The sequence below is a fragment of the Piliocolobus tephrosceles genome, chromosome 21 (genome assembly GCF_002776525.5).
Source record: "Piliocolobus tephrosceles isolate RC106 chromosome 21, ASM277652v3, whole genome shotgun sequence".
NCBI classification, from domain to species: Eukaryota; Metazoa; Chordata; class Mammalia; order Primates; family Cercopithecidae; genus Piliocolobus; species Piliocolobus tephrosceles.
This window is the reverse complement of record NC_045454.1, coordinates 31,991,312-32,006,149: the sequence shown is the minus strand read 5'-3', so window position 1 is coordinate 32,006,149 and position 14,838 is coordinate 31,991,312.

The following is a 14,838-nucleotide window of genomic DNA, read 5'->3' as shown; positions in this document are numbered from 1 at the left end:
CCTTTATGGACTGGGCTTTGCCCAAGCAGGGATTGTGATGTATTGCTGGGCCCCCCACCTCGCTGTTGTGATTCTGCCCTTCCTCCTAAGCCCTGCATACATTGTGTATTGTGACGTACACCTGGATTCAGCACCCAGGTGATACAACTTTATGTCCTGAGAACTGCCCATAGAAGTAATATGACATATTTCTTTTTCTTTTTCTTTCTTTTTTTTTGAGACAGAGTTCGCTCTTGTTGCCCAGGCTGGAGTACAATGGCGTGATCTTGGCTGACTGCAACCTCCTGGGTTCAATCGATTCTCCTGCCTCAGCCTCCCGAGTAGCTGGGATTACAGCCATGTGCCATCATGGCCGGCTAATTTTGTATTTTTATTTAGTAGAGACGGGATTTCTCCATGTTCGTCAGGCTGGTCTCAAACTCCCGGCCTCAGGTGATCCTCCCACCTCTGCCTCCCGAAGTGCTGGGATTACAGGTATGAGCCACTGTGCCTGGCCGACATATCTCTTTTTCATCACCTAGATGATGTGACTTTTATTTTCCATGTCCCTGGCATATTTTGGGTATAGTGACATATCATCGAGTTCACACCCATTAGATGGGATTATCTAGGAGATTTAACTCCCCTCTTCTGTCTGCACCCTGACCACTAGGAGGATTGTGACGAATCACTGGTCTCAGCAATCAGGGGATTTGTTTTTTTTGCCTGGTCCTCGCCCACAGAGAACATTGTAACATATCCCTGGTCTTAGCACTCAGGTCATGTGACTCTTCTGACTGTATTCTGCTTTCAGGAGGGGATTGTAGCATATTCCTAATTGAGCACCAAGGTGATGTGACACTGCTGCCTGGTCCCTGCCCTTAGAGAAGATTGTGACATATCACTGCCCCAAAACCCAGGTGATGTGAGTCTACTGGTCCATCCCTATTCACTGGTGGGATTGTGATGCCTATCTTGGCCCAGCTTACAGGTTGCAATGATCACTTTCTATTTTTGAGAAGCAGTTTCGCTCTTGTTGCCCAGGCTGGCGTGCAATGGCATGATCTTGGCTCACCACAACCTCCGCCTCCTGGGTTCAAGCGATTCTCCTGTCTCAGCCTCCTGAGTTGCTGGGATTACAGGCATGCACCACCACGCCCGGCTAATTTTGTATTTTTAGTAGAGATGGGGTTTCTTCATGTTGGGCAGGCTGGTCTCGAACTCCTGACCTCAGGTGATCCACTCACCTCGGCCTCCCAAAATGTAGGGATTACAGGCGTGAGTCACCACGCCCAGCCTCTATGATCACTTTCATACCTTGAAACAACCAATAGCAGATACACTGTCTCTCATAGCCAGAGTTAGGAAAATGAGTAGTATCTTGGGTCTCCTCTTTGTATGAAAGTCACAGGGAATCACCACTCTGTCACACACTGTGTAAAGTTGTCAAAAGGTACAGCAGATGTCCTAACAGAACTCAGCACACAGGTGAGGTTGTGACACTCATATGTGTGACCTGCCAACAGTAAATATTTCATCCTTCCACATAAACACAGCTCACAATTGAGGTTCTGAATGTCACACCCAGAGGCAGTCAAATGTTGGAAAATGGAATCTCATATGTGAATTCGGTCCATGCCGGGGTTGGCGTCTTTCAGACCAAGATTCGGCACACCTGTGAGTCTGTGACCCCACTAAGGGGACACAGTTTGCAGGAGGGATTGAGGTTCTCATACATGGATCCAGACCATCATTGAGATTGTGACTCATTTACTTAGACTTAACATACAGGAAGTGTTAGATCTCATACCTAGAACTAGAAAATGTGTGGAACTCTTAATCTCATGCTTTGACCTTCATGCAGGTGTGATTGTGACATACACCTCTGCCCAGCACCTCAGTGATTTGACTCTTCTGCCTGGGTCCAGCATACAGATGGGATTGTGCCATATTGCTGGACCCAGCACTCAGGTGATATGAGTCTGTTTTCTTGCCTTAGTGCTTTTCACAGAGGGCGCTGAGACATCACTGGGCCTAGTGCCCAGGTGATGTGACTTTCCTCTACTTCCTGGGCTTTTCCCAAGAAGTTGTAATATATTGTCGCGACCAGAACCTAGGTAATGTGACTCTTCTCTCCTGCCTGGTTCCTCTTGCATGTATTTTGACATGTGGCTGGTCCTGACAGCTTGGCAATGTGAATCTCCTGCATGGGCCCTGCCCACAGAGGTATTACAACATATATTTTCACTCATCATCTAGGTGATATAATTCTCTTCTGCCTGGCCCTGCCAAAAAGTGGAAGATTGTGGCAAATCACTGAACCCAGCACCTAGGTGATGTGACTCTCTTGTTTGGCCTGGGCCTCTCATGTTTTGGGTATTGTAAAATATCACTAGGCCCACCGCCGATGGGATTGCTTGCTCCTACCTTGACTCTGTCCATAGGTACCTTGTGATACATATCTGCATCCCTGACTTAGAAGATGTGACATTTATTTTTTGTCTGCACCCTGCCCTGCACAGGAATGATTGTGACATATCCTTGAAACGAGACACCAGGTGATGTGGCTCTTCTGCTTCTGTCTTGCCCACAGGGAGCATTGTAACACAGTGCTGAGCTCAGCACCCAGGTGATGTGACTGTTCCTTGTGCTGTGCTTTCAGGACAGAATTGTAACATATCCCTGGCTGAGCACCCAGGTGAGGTGACACTCCTGCTTGGCTTCCTTCCTCAGAGAAGATTGTGAGATCTGTGGCTGAAATCCAGGTAACGTGACTCCCCTGCTAGCTCCCTTCCTACGAGTACAATTGAGACATGCTGTGGTCAACTTACAGGTGTGATGATGACTCTCACGCCTCAAGTCAGCTGTTAGAAGAAATACTGGCCAGGCACAGTGGCGACTAGAATCCCATCACTTTCGGAGGCTGAGGCGTGCAGATCACCTGGGGTCAGGAGTTTGAGACCAGCCTGACCAACATGGAGAAACACCGTCTACTAAAAATACAAAAAAAATTAGCCAGGCATGGTGGCGCATGCCTGTAATTCCAGCTACTCGGGAGGCTGAGGCAGGAGAATCGCTTGAACTCGGGAGGCGGAGGTTGAGGTGAGTGGAGATGACACCATTGCACTCCAGCCTGGGCAACAAGAGCGAAACTCTATCTCAAAAAAAAAAAAAAAGAAGAAGAAATACTGTCTTTCATAGCTCAGAAAAATGAGTGACATCCTGGGTCTTCTCTGTATGAAGGTTATGAAAGGTTGCCACGCCCTCACGTGGCATAATGCCCTCAAGTGTTAGAGTGTGTCATCACAGGGCACAGCACACAGGCGAGATTGTTTCTCACGTGCACACCTCACCAACCATTAGTATTATCACCCTCACACGTGGAAAGAGCCTGCTGCTGAGGTCTTGAATCTCACATGCAAACAGTCCGCAGTTGGAATTGTGTCTGTCATATGTGAGCATCCAGCCACAGTTGGGATGGTGACACATTTCTAAACTGAAATCACAGGCAGATGAGGACTCTACTATTTGGACCCAGCCAAATGGAGAAACGTTGACTCTCACACCTGGGCTTAGGGCTGCAAGTATGGTCATGGGTGCATATAAACATGAAGGGGTCAGTGAATTGTGACCCGCATTCATACTACGTAAAGCCCTTGGGTAGTATAGAGAGTGTATGAACAAGGCCCAGCACACGGGAGATTGTGACTGCTGTATGCACACGCACCCAACAGTATGTACATCATCATTTCCCCACATGAACACAGCCCACTTTTGGGGTTCTGAATCTCACAACTGTAGGCAGTCAAAGACTAGAAGACTCTCATGTGGATTCAGTCCACAGGTGGGTTGGTGACATTCAGAGCGAGATTCAGCACACCTCTGAGGCTGTGACTTTACCATTAAACGTGGCGTGCAGGAGGAGTTGAGGCTCTTTTGCACAAATTCAGTCCACCGTTGAGATTGTAACCCCTGTTCTTAGACACAACATATAGGAGGTTAACACCGGGACATGTGTGGGATTGTTAATGTCATCCCTGGACCTTCCTGCAGATTTAATTGTGACATTTTTCACTTTTTTTTTTTTTTGAGATGGAGTTTCACTCTTATCACCCAGGCTGGAGTGCAATGGCACAATCTCAGTTCACTGCAACCTCCACCTTCCGGGTTTAAGCAATTCTTCTGCCTCAGCCTCCCGAGTAGCAGGGATTACAGGCACGCACCACCACGCAAGGCTAATTTTGTATTTTTAGTAGAGACAGGACTTTTCCATGTTGGTCAGTCTGGTCTTGAACTTCTGACCTCAGGTGATCCTCCGACCTCTGCCTCCCAAAGTGCTGGGATTACAGGCGTGAGCCACTGTGCCCGTCCCAATTGTGACATTTTTCTATGCCGGGCACCTGAGTGATCGATCTGACTCTCTTGCCTAGGACCAGCCCACAGCGGGGATAGTGAGATATTGCTGAACCTGGAACTGAGGGGATGTGATTCTCTTCTTCTGTATTGGTGCTGCTCACAGAGGACATTGTGACATCTCACTGGACCTTGCACTTAGTTGATGTGAGTCTCCTCTCCTGCCTTGGCACTGCCCACGGGGGCATGGTGACATATCTCTTGGCCTACATCCAGGTTATATGACTCTCATGCCTGTGGCCTCACCACATTGTGACATATTGCTGGGTCCAACACCCTGGTAATGTAACTCTACTGCGTAGGTTCTGCCAACACAGAACATTGTGGATATTTTTTTCACCCATTGCCCAGGTGATGTGACTCTCTTCTTTTGCCTCGTTCTGCTCACAGGGGGAATTGTGACATATCACTTGGCCCAGTACCAAGCAAGTGTGACTCTTCTATTTATCATAAGTTCCGCTTTCAAGGGAGATTAGGACATATTGTGGGGCTCAACACCAATGTGACATTACTGTTTTGCCTTGGCCCAGACCTTAAAGGCACTGTGACATACTGTGGCCCAGCAACCAGATGAGAGAAGTTCTGTGTGGACACTGACAACAGACCATTGTGACATATCTTTGGGAGCATCAACTATTTGATGTGACTCTTTTTTTTTTTTTTTTTAAGACGGAGTCTTGCTCTGTCGCCCAGGCTGGAGTGCAGTGGCGCCATCTCAGCTCACTGCAAGCTCTGCCTCCGGGTTCACGCCATTCTCCTGCCTCAGCCTCCCGAGTAGCTGGGACTACAGGCGCCCGCCACCACACCTGGCTTAATTTTTTGTATTTTTAGTAGAGATGGGGTTTCACCGTGTTAACCAGGATGGTCTCATCACTCGACCTCGTGATCCGCCCGTCTTGGCCTCCCAAAGTGCTGGGATTACAGGCGTGAGCCACCGCGCCCAGCTGACTCTCCTTTTATACCAAGGCTTTACTCATAGGGGAGATCGTGATGTATCTTTTGGCCCAGAAATCAGGTGATATGTTTCTCCTGCCTGAGCTTTGCTCACAGGGAGCATTGTGACATATCACTGGGCCCAGCACCGAGGTGATGGGACTCTACTGCCTGTCCCCTGCTTTCAGGAGGAAATTGTAACATATCTCTGACCAAGCACCCAGGTGATAACTCTTCTGCCTGGTCCCTGTTCTCAGGGAAGATTGTGACATATCCCTGGCCCAGCACCCAAATGATGCAGATGATGTAATACTCCTGCTCACTCTCTATCCACAGGTGAGACTATGACATATGATCACGCCCAGCTAAATTTTGCCTTTTAATAGAGATGGGGTTTCACCGTCTTGGCCAGGCTGGTCTCGAACTCAGGTGATCTGCCCACCTTGGCCTCTCAAAGTGCTCAGATTATAGGCATGAGCCATGGTTCCCTGGCCTAGGGAATGTAACTTTCTTTTGCTGCCTGTTCTCTACTCACAGGGGTAATTGTGACATATTGCTGGTCCCAGCTCCTAGCTGATATGACTCTTCTTTTTTCTAGGTTCTGCACACAGAGGAGATTGTGACATATCACTGTGCCTAACACTAAGGTCATGTGACTTCTCTTCTTTGGCTATGTCCTTAGAAGGCATTGAGATACACTGCTGAACCCAGCACCAAGATGCTGTGAGTCCTCTGCCTGAACCCTGACCACAGGGAGCATTGTGACATATTTCTTGACCCGTTGCAATCTCTCCTATGGACAAAGCTCAGGTAAATGCCCTATTTGACCTACGTGATGTGACATTCCTCTTCTGCCTGAGCCAAGCACACCAGTGATGTAATGATTCTGCCTATTCCCTGCACACAGGAGTCACTGTGCTATATGTTTGGGTCCATCAGCTAGATGATATGAATCTCCTCTTCCAGAGTTTGTCCTCAGTGAGAATTGTGATATATCGCTTGACGTAGCTCGTATGTAACGTGGCTCTTCTCTCATACCTGGTCCCTTCCCACCGGGGTGATTGGAACATAAAGCTGAGCCCCACACCTACGTGATGTGAGTTTCTTGTTTATAATCCCTACCCACAGGGGGCATCGTGACACATCTAGGCCTCTCACCTAGGTGATATGACATTTTTGCCTAGGCCCTCCCCTCAGGGGGTATTGTGAAATATTACTGGACCAAGAACTTAGGTGATGTGGCTCTCTCTACTGCTTGGGGTGTGCTTAAGAAGAAATTGTAGGCCGGGCTTGGTGGCTCATGCCTGTAATCCCAGCACTTTGGGAGGCCGAGGCGGGTGGATCACCTGAGGTCAGGAGTTCGAGACCAGCCTCAACATGGCGAAACCCCGTCTCTACTAAAAAGTACAAAATTAGCCGGGCCTGGTGGTACATGCCTGTAATCCCAGATACTTGGGAGGCTGAGGCAGGAGAATCGCTTGAATCTGGGAGGCGGAGGTTGCAGTGAGCCGAGATTGCTCCATTGCACTCCAGCCTGGGCAAAAAGAGCGAAACTCCGTCTCAAAAAAAATAAAAAAAATAAGAAATTGTAATGTATCTCTGTATCCAGCACCAAGGTGATGTTACTCTCCTCTCCTGCCTGGGACTCATATACATTTTGTATCACAACATATCTCTGAATCCAACATTGAGACAATGTGACTGTCCTGCATGGGCTCTCCCACAAAAATAACACCTCTTTTTACTCATTATCTAGGTGATATGACTCTTCTGCTTGAACCCTGCCAAAAGAAAAGATTGCCACAGATCGCTGGACCCAGCACCTAGGTGATATGACTCTTTATTTGCCTGAAACCTGCATATTTTAGATATAGTGACATATCACCAGAACAAACACCTAAAGGTTAGATGGCTCCTTCCTGAGCCCTTCCCACAGAGGTCCTTGTGATGTGTTTCTGTATCCATCACCCAGGATTTGAAACCCTCCACTTTTGCCAGCATTTTGCCCACAGGAAATATTATGACATGTTGCTGGGCCCAGCAACCAGGTGATCTTACTCTTCTGCCTGTGCCCTGCTTTCAGGAGGGGATTGTAAAATTTCTGGGTCAAGCACCCAGTAACATGACTCCCCTGCCTGGTGCCTGTTCTCAGGGAAGATTGTGACTTAACTGTTTCCCAGCACACAGCTGAAGTGATTTTTTTTTTTTTTTTAGACGGAGTCTCACTCTATCACTCAGGCTGGAGTGTAGTGGCATGATCTCGGCTTACTGCAACCCCTGCTTCCCGGGTTCAAGTGATAAATATATATATATATATATGTTTTTTTTTTTGAGATGGAGTCTCACTCTGTTGCCCAGAGTACAGTGGCGTGATCTTGACTCACTGCAACCTCTGCCTCCCAGATTCAAGTGATTCTCCTGCCTCAGCCTCATGAATAGCTGAGATTTACAGGCATGTACCACCATACCTGGCTAAATTTTTTTTTTTTTTTTTTTTTTTCATTTTTAGTAAAGACGAGGTTTCACCATGTTGGCCAGACTGTTCTTGAACTCCTAATCTCAAGTTACCTGCCTACCTTGGCCTCCTAAAATGCTGGCATTACAGGCATCAGCCACCACACCTGGCCTGTGCCATACTTTTTGACCTAGCAACAAGGTTATGTGACTCTCCTCTACTGCTTGGACCCTGTGTACATTCTGTATATTGAAGTATGGCTAGGTCCGACACCTAGGTGATTTGACTCTCCTCTCCACGGGGCCTCCTAATAGGGGAATTCTGACATATCTCTTTATCACCTGAGTGATATGACTCTCCTTTTCTACCTGAACCCTGTAAAAAGAGGGGATTGTGACATATCACTGGACCCAGCAACTAGGTGATACTACTTTCTTTTTTTACCTGGGCCTATTGTATTTTGGGTATTATGACATATTGCCGGGTCAAACCAAATGGGTGAAAGGCTCTTGCCTGGGCCCTGCCCATAGGAGGCCTTTGTTACATATCTGTGCATCCATTACTTTGGAGGTGTGACTCTCTTCCGTCTGCACCATGCCCATACAGAACATCGTAACATATCTCTGGGTTCAGCGACCGGATGGTATATATTTTGTGCCCAGCCTTGCCTGCAGAGAGACATAGCTGGGCCCACTACCCAAGTGATGTGACTTTGATGTCTGTGCCTTGCTTTCAGGAGGGAATTTTAGGGTAATAGAACCCTGGCCAGGCAACCAAGCGATAAGCCTGGTTTCTTCCCTGGAAAAATTGTGATATATTCCTGACCCAGCACCCAGGTGATGTTATTCTCACATTTGCTTTCTACTCACAGGTTGGATTGTGACATATACTTTAGCCCAGCTCACAGTTGTGATGATGACACTCGTACCACAAATCAGCCAGTAGGGGAGATACTGGCACTTGTAGCTAAACCTAGAGAAAGAGGTAAATTATTGGGTCTTCTCTAGGTAAGAACATCATAAAGGATAACCATTCTTTCAGAGTTTGTATAAAGTCTTTGGATGGTACAGAGAGTGTCATCACAGGGTCAAGCACACAGGTGAGACTGTGTGTCTCATACGAACAACCTACCAAATGTTGGCATTGTCACCCTCACAGATGGACAGAGCCCGCTGGAAAGATCCTGAATTTCACACGTGGATGTAGTCCACAGTAAAAATTGGGACTGTCATATGTGATCATGCGACCACAGTCAAGGTGGTGACTCATTTCAAAACAAAGCTCATAGGCAGGTGAGGACTCTCCTCTCTGGACCTAGCCAATTGGAGAGATGTTGACTCTAACACATGGGCTTAGGTCCATAGGTACGATTATCAGTTCATACTAGAACAGAATTCTCAGAGCAAATTGTGATTATCATGCATATTGTATAAAGCCCTCAGATGGTAACAGAGTTTTGTAACAGGGCCCAGCACACAGGTGACATTGTGATGCTCATACACACAGTCAGCCAACAGTAAAGATTGTCATCTTTTCATATGAACACAGCTCACTGTTGAAGTTCTGAATCTCACACCTAGAGATAGCCAAAAGTTGGAAAATTGACTCTTACACATGGATTCGGTCCACATGTGGGCTGGTGACTGTGAGGCCAAGATTCAGCATATCTGTGAGGCTGTGAGTCCACTAAGGGGACACAGTCGACTGCAAAGATTGAGGCTCTCATGCAGGTATCCAGTCCACTACTGAGATTGTCACTTGTGTACTCAGACTCAACATACAAAAGGTGTTGACTCTAATACCTAGAAATGGGACATGTGTGGAATTGTTAATTTTTTTTTTTTTTTTGAGACGGAGTTTCAATCTTGTTGCCCAGGCTGGAGTGCAATGGTGCAATCTCGGCTCACTGCAACCTCTGCCTCCTGGGTTCAAGCGATTCTCCTATGTCAGCCTCCTGAATAGCTGGGATTACAGGTGTCCACCACAGTACCTGGCTAATTTTTTGTATTTTTAGTAGAGACGGGGTTTCACCATATTGGCTAGGCTGGTCTCCAACTCCTGACCTCATGTGATCCACCTGCCTCAGTCTCCCAAAGTGCTGGGATTACAGGCGTGAGCCACCGCACCCGGCAGGATTGCTAATTTTATCCCTACATTTTCCTGCAACCGTGACTGTAACATACACCTCTGCCCAGCACCTAAGTGACTTGACTTTTCTGCCTGGTGCCTAGTCCACAGATCAGGTTGTGATACATTGCTGGACCCAACACTAGGTAGTGTGACTCTGTACCTTTGCGGCACTGCCCACATGGGGCATTGTGACATATCACTGGGCCCCATGCCCTGGTTATGTAACTCTCTTACCTGTAACCTGCCTTTATGGGCCATTGTGACATATTGCCATTTGCAACATCCAGGTTATCTAACTGTCCTTGCTGGGTCCTGCCTACAGGAAGCCTTATGGTCTATCTGTGTATCCATCATCCAGGTAATGTGACTCTTTCTCCCAGGTCCCTGCTCACAGAAAGGATTGTTACTTATCACTGAGCCCAGTGCCTAGCTGATACAATTCTTCTACCTGTGTTCTCCTTACAATGTACATTGTGACATAGTGCTGGGTTGAACACTAAGGTGATGTTACATTTTTGCCTTGGCATTTTTTCATCAGACATTGTGACATATTGTTGGGCTCAGAACCAAGGTGATGTGATTCTTCTGCCTGAACCCTGCTCAACAGTCAACACCTTTTGCCCAACAAGGATAGTGCCATATTTGTGAATCTATCATCTATGTGATGTGACTCTCTTACTTGGATTTTGCCTATAGGAGAGATTGCGACATATCACAGGGTCCAGCACCTAGATAATGTGACTCTTCTTTCCTGCCATGGCCATGCTCCCATAAAAGAGAGTGACTTATCCCTGGGATCAACCCACAGGCTATGTGATTGTTCTGCCTAGTCCCTGTCTACAGGGGTTAGTGACATATCTCTTGGTCCCATTCCTCTTCTCCCTGGGACCTGTCCACAGTGGGGATTGTGACATATCACTTGACCTAGTACCTATGTGATGTGACTCTTCTCATGCTTTGGCCATGCCCACTGGTTGGCTGTGATATGTAGATGGGCCCAGCTCTTAAGGTTATGCGATCTTTCTCTTTCTTCGGAGCCCTACTCTCCCGAGACCAGCTCGGTCGTGGAGACCCTGACCCAGTGGCGCTAGAGGAATTAAAGACACCACACAGAAATATAGCGTGTGGAGTGGGGAAATCAGGGGTCTCACAGCCTTCAGAGCTGAGAGCCTTAAACAGAGATTTACCCAGAGGTTTATTTATTGACAGCAAGCCAGTGATAAGCGTTGTTTCTATAGATTATAGATTAACTAAAAGTATTCCTCATGGGAAGCAAAGGGATGGGCCGAAATAAAGGGATGGGTCTGGCTAGTTATCTGCAGCAGGAACATGTCCTTAAGGCACAGATCCCTCATGCTATTGTTTGTGGTTTAAGAATGCCTTAAGCGGTTTTCCGCCCTGGGTGGGCCAGGTGTTCCTTGCCCTCATTCCGGTAAACCCACAACCTTCCAGCGTTGGCGTCATAGCCATCACTAACATGTCACAGTGCTACAGAGCTTTTGTTTATGGCCAATTTTGGGGCCTCTTTATGACCACATTTGGGGGCCTGTTCCCAACAGTACTCACAGGGGACACTGTGACATGTCTCTGGGCCTGTCACCTAGATGATGTGACTTTTTTGCCAGGGCTCTTTTCTCAGAGGGTACTGTCACATTTCTGGACCTGTGAACCTAGGTGATGTGACTCTCTTCTACTGCTTGGGCTCTGCCTGAGATGTGACTTTTTTTTTTTCCTGGGCTTTGCATACATTGTGTATTGTGATATATGATGGGGTCTAAGACCCAGGTAATATGACTCTAACTCATGGGTTCTGTTCAGAAGGGTATTATGATATATCTTTTTGTTCATCACTTAGGTGTTATGACTCTTATCTTTTCACTGGAACCTGCCAAGAAGGGTGATTGTGGTGTATCACTGGACCCAGCACCTTGGTGTTATGACTCTCCTCTCCTCCTTGGGCCCTGCATACATTGTGTCTATTGAAATATGGCTGATCCAACACCTAGGTAATGTGACTCTCCTGCCTAGGCCCTGCTAATAGGGCAATTATGACATATGTTTTGTTTATCACTTAAGTGATGTTACTCTTTTTTTCTTCCTGAATCCTGTAAAAGTGGGGGATTGTGATCCTAACACTGGACCCAGCACATAAGTAATATGAGTTTCCTGCATAGGCTCTGTTCAGAAGGGTATTATGACCTATCTGTTTGTTCATCACTTAGGTGTTGTGACTCGTTTTTTGACTGGAACCTGCCGAAAAAGGTGATTGTGACATATTACTGGACCCAGCACCTAGGTGATGTGACTCTCTTTTTTTTCTGGGCCTCACATATTTTGGGTATTGTGATGTATAGCTGGGCTCAACACCTAGCGGCTGGGGAGCTCCTTCCTTGACTGTTCCCACAAATGACATATCTCTGCTATGACCGCCTATGACACATGACCTAAATATGTGACTCTTCTTTTCTGCCTGTACCCTGCTAACAGAGAAGATTGTGACAAATCGCTAAGTGCAGTGTATCTTGTGCTGACCTCCTATCGCAGCCTGTGACCAAGAATGCCTAACTTCCGGGGAATGCAGCCCTGCGGGTCTCAACCTCGATTTACCCAGCCACTATTCAAAATAGAGTCACTCTGGTTTAAATGCCTCTGACGTTAAGATACACTATAAAATTATGAAAAAAGTTTATTTGAATTTTAGCAAATGATAAATGAAATAATTAGAATGGGCTATTCTGAAAGATATAGCATTAGCTTATATTTGTGTTTGAGTTTTCTATTAACCTATATTTGTTACTTATGAATAGATATCTTGTTTTATTCTGTCTAAACAGATACACTAGGTGGGGTGTGGTGGCTCATGCCTGTAATCCCAGCACTTTGGAAGGCCTAGGCAAGTGGATCACCTGAGGTCAGGAGTTTGAGACAAGCCTGACCAACATGGCAAAACACTGTTTCTACTAAAAATACAAAAATTAACTGGCCATGGTGGCGGGTGCCTGTAATCCCAACTACTTCGGAGGCTGAGGCAGGAGAATCGCTTGAACCCGAAAGACAGAGGTTGCAGTGAGCCAAGATCATGCCACTGCGTTCCACCCTGGGTGACAGAGCGAGACTCTGTCTCAAAAAATAAGATAAAATAAGTGGCTGGGCATGCGGGCTCACGCATGTAATCCCAACACTTTGGGAGGCTGAGGAGGGTGGATCACAAGGTCAGGAGTTCAAGACCAGCCTGGCCAAGATGGTAAAACCCTGTCTCTACTAAAAATACAAAAATTAGCCACGTGTGTTGGCAGGTGCCTGTAATCCCAGCTACTCGGGAGGCTGAGGCAGAGAATTGCTTGAACCCGGGATGCGGAGGTTGCAGTGAGCCGCGATCTCACCATTGCAGTCCAGCCTGGGTGACAGAGTGAGACTCTGTCTCAAAAAATAAATGAATAAATAAAATAAAAAACAAACAGATAAACTAGATAACCAGACTGACCAACATGAGAAAGCCCTGTCTCTACTATGCAGTCCCAGCTACTCAGGAGGCTGAGGCAGGAAATCTTGAGCCTGGGAGGCAGAGGTTGCAGTGAGCTGAGATCACCTCAGTGTTTTCCAAACTGGGCAAGGAAGTTTGGGAGGGAGGGAGACTCCATCTCAAAAAAATAAAAATAAAAGTGGTCCCTGCTTTAAAAGGAAAATAAATTTTTTTTTTTTTTTTGAGACAGAGTCTTGCTCTGTCGCCCGGGCTGGAGTGCGGTGGCTGGATCTCTGCTCACTGCAAGCTCCGCCTCCCAGGTTCACGCCATTCTCCTGCCTCAGCCCCCCGAGTAGCTGGGACTACAGGCGCCCGCCACCTCGCCCGGCTAGTTTTTTGCATTTTTAGTAGAGACGGGGTTTCACCGTGTTAGCCAGGATGGTCTCGATCTCCTGACCTCGTGATCCGCCCGTCTCGGCCTCCCAAAGTGCTGGGATTACAGGCTTGAGCCACCGCGCCCAGCCAGGAAAATAAATCTTATAATGGCAAAATCACTAAGCCAATGGAAAAGTCAAGCTGGGAACTATGTCAGGCAAAAAATAAAAATAAAAGGGGTCCCCACTTTAAAAGGAAAATAAATCTCGTAACGGCAAAATCACTAAGCCAATGGAAAAGTCAAGCTGGGAACTATGTCAGGCAAACGTGCTTCTTGTATTATTTCTAAATAACATAGTTGCAAAGATAAAAAAGCTACATACCTTTTTCACAATTTGCCCACAAGAAAATTCCTTCTGAACAGGTAACAGAACTCAGCCATCCCTCTGAGACTCACCTGAGATAAATGCATATCTGATTAGTCCCTCTGCCCTATTGTTAATTTAAAAATGCAGATTCAGGCCAGGCTCAGTGGCTCACTCCTATAATCCAAGCACTTTGGGAGGCTGAGGTGGGCAGGTCACCCGAGGTCAGGAGTTTGAGACCAGCTTGGCCAACATGGGGAAGCCCTGTCTACTAAAAATACAAAAATTAGCTTGGCATGGTGGCACATGCCTGTACTCCCAGCTCTGGGGTGGGTGGGGAGGCAGGGAGAGCTGAAGTAGTAGAATCCCTTGAACTCAGGAGGCAGAGGTTGCCGTAAGCTGAGACCGTGCCACTGCACTCCAGCCTGGGTGGAAAAGTGAGACTCTATCTCAAAAAAAAAAAAAAATTGCAGATTCACTGAACCACACTAAATCGTATATTCAGTGGAAGGTTGATCAAGGACACAAAAGAATCCAACCTTTGTGTCTTGTCTACTTATGACCTGGAAGCCCACACCTCAAGTTGTCCTGCCTTACCAGACCAAACCAATATACATCTTACACATATTGATTGATGTCTCATGTCTTCCTAAAGTGTGTAAAAGCAAGCTGTACCCCTACCACCTTGGACACGTGTCATCAGGAACTCCTGGGGCTGTGTCACG